The sequence below is a fragment of the Equus caballus genome, chromosome 24 (assembly GCF_041296265.1).
Source record: "Equus caballus isolate H_3958 breed thoroughbred chromosome 24, TB-T2T, whole genome shotgun sequence".
Classification (NCBI taxonomy): Eukaryota; Metazoa; Chordata; class Mammalia; order Perissodactyla; family Equidae; genus Equus; species Equus caballus.
In genome coordinates, this window is record NC_091707.1 from 45,423,230 (window position 1) to 45,426,189 (window position 2,960).

Below are 2,960 nucleotides of genomic sequence, written 5' to 3' on the forward strand. Positions count from 1 at the left end.
CTGCCCTCAGGACCTCACGTATAAAAATAGCTAACACCGCAGGGCAGCTTGAACTGTGTGAGCTCTGGAGACCATCTATCCAATCATTTAGTCGTCAATCAACATCAATCTCTTGAACGTCTGGCAGAGTGGTTGGCACACTGTTTCCGTAAAGGGCCAGATTGTCTACTCTGTGGGACACATGGTTTCTATTGCAACTACTCAACTCTGTCCTTAGAGCACTAAGAAGTCTCAGCCTTGGACTGAGGGGTGGGGGAAATAGGGAGAATTTGGTAAAAGGGTGCAAACTTTCAAGTATAAGATGAATAAGCTCCGAGGATCTAATGTATAACATGGTGAGTATAGTTGATAACACTATATTGTATAATTTAAATTTGTTAAGAGGGTAGAACTTAAATGTTTTCACATATATATATATATATATGTGTATATATATGTGTATATGTATGTATATATATGTGTATATATATATGTGTGTATATATATATACACACACACATAGATATAGTAATATCTATGTGTATACACATATATTTAATTTCATGTCATTTTCACGTGTGATGAAATATTCTTCTTTCGAACTTTTCCCCAACCATTAAAAAATGTAAAAACCATCCTTAGCTTGTAGGCTATACAAAAGCAGGCAACAAATGGGATTTGGCTCACAGGCTGTAGTTTGCTGACCCCTGGCCTAGGTGGGGACCAGGCTTTTGGTTGGGCACAGGCATAAAGCAGTGATTGAGACATGGTCCCTATTGTTACGAGCTCATTGTGGGGGAGCAGACAAGCCAACAGGCTGGGACTGGTCATCCTATGTATGGGATAAGGCAGGCTGTGAGGAGACACACATGCTGACCACCCGCAAAAGGATTCTGGAAGGTCGAGGGCAGCTGGGGAGGGTTTCTCAGAAGAGTGATTTGAGACTCAAGCCAGTAGAGTCAGAAAAACTCCCAGGAGCTGCCTTCCTGAATTGGAGCTTGAAGGTAAGCTACCCCTGAGGGGTGAAAAGTTTCTGCTTGAAAGCTCTCTGAGCCACTGCGAAATCTCACCTTCCTTGGGCATCTGCTGAGACCAAGTCCTGCGATGAAAGGGATGCAGCGCTCATGAGGCCAGCTGCTAGGCAGCCCAGCTCTGTTCTGCTCCATGCAACAATAATAGAAGGGAGACATTGAGGAAACCTTTGTGAATAAAGCCAAGGCAGCAGACTGGTCCTCTAGACAGATGCTGGGAGGAGACCACATCAAGGGCAAAGTAGGCCAATCCAGGGGGTCCCCACCAAGTGCTTGACAGGGGAGGAGTCCCTGGCTGTTATGGGCTGAATCATGTCCCCCCAAAGTTCATATATTGAAATCCTAACCCCTAGTACCTCAGAATGTGACTTTATTTGGAAATAAGGTCATTGCAGATGTAATTAGTTAAGATGAGGTCATCGTGGAGTAGGTTGGGCCTTTAATCCAATATGACTGGAGTCCTAATAAAAAAAGGGAAAATTTAGACACAAGGTAAAGAAACATGGAAAACACTGTGTGAAAATTGGAGGGGAAGGAGAGAGAGTATACAACTAACACACAAAAGGAACCACCAGTTGTGGTGATTCAAAGGGCAGGACAAGGGTATCATAAAGAAGAAGGGGGAACAAAATATCTTTTTGACCATTATTCTCAACTGAGTACTTTAACGTGTTCCTGCCTTTATGGTTCTCTGCTTTTGCCTGATTATTCCCCAGTTTTCCGAAGGCCTCCTTACATGACTCTGAGCCCTTGAGGCCCAGGGTTAGCAGCTAGCCCCTTGCATATTGCTGGATACAAGGAAAGCTCTGGGCAATGTTCACTGAACGGAACAGAACAAATCCATTTAACTATAAATTATTCAACACATTTTTATTGAATACCATATTAGTTTCCTAGAGTAAATTATCACAAATTCGTTGCCTTGAAACAATACAAATTTATTCTCTTTAGAATTCTGGAGTCCAGAGGTCTGAAGTGGTCTCATGGAGGGGAAATCCAGGTGTCATCAGCCCTCCAGAGGCTTGGGGGTGGATCCCCTTCCTTGCCTTTCCCAGCTTCTGTGTTCCATGGCCTGCAGCCTCTTCCTCCATCTTCTAAGCCAGCAGCACATACCTTATCCCTGTGACTCTGTTTCCCTCTGTTTCTGTCATGTGGACTTCTCTTCTGTGTCAAATCTCTCTCTGCCTCCCTCTTATCAGGACACTTACCAGGCGTTTAGGGCCCACCTGGATAAACTAGGATCATCTCCCCATCTCAAGGTCTTTAATTCAATCACATTTGCGAAGTTTCATTTAATCACATAAAGTAACATTCCCAGGTTCCAGGGATTGGGACCTGAATATTTTGGGGGGGTCATTATGCAGCCCACCACAAACACCTATGATATGTGAGGCTTTGTTCTGGATGCTTGAAAATCAGCAGTGAGCAAGGTAGACAAGATCCCTGCATTTAGAGAACCACATTACAGCAGAAGCGATTGATCACATAGGGGAGGAAGACAAATCCTCTACCCTCTGGGTCCTTCTGGCTGGGCTATGAATTAAATTGACATGAGACAGAATAACAGGAGAAAATCAAACAAAGCTTTACAACATGTATACATGGGAGACACTCAGGAAAACCGAGCAATTCGCCAAAATGGCGGAAGCTCTCAGCTTAAATACCATCCTCACCTAAGACAAAGGAGCATGCTGGGGGTAGTGGTTTGGGACTTCAAAGGGGAGGAAGACAATTCAATGGAAATGCAAATGAAAAAGCAAATGTTTGGTAAACAGAAGTTTGAAAAGAGTGGGCTTAGCAAGGATCCTCCCAGTCTACAGACCCAGAGTTGTCTACGGTGATGGCCTGTCCTGGGGACAGGACTTTTATCTTAAATTCTTTTAGGTAGTTAGGGGGAAGTTCAAAGTTTCTTGCAGAATCTTTTGTTCTTAAAATTAATCAAGCCAAAGA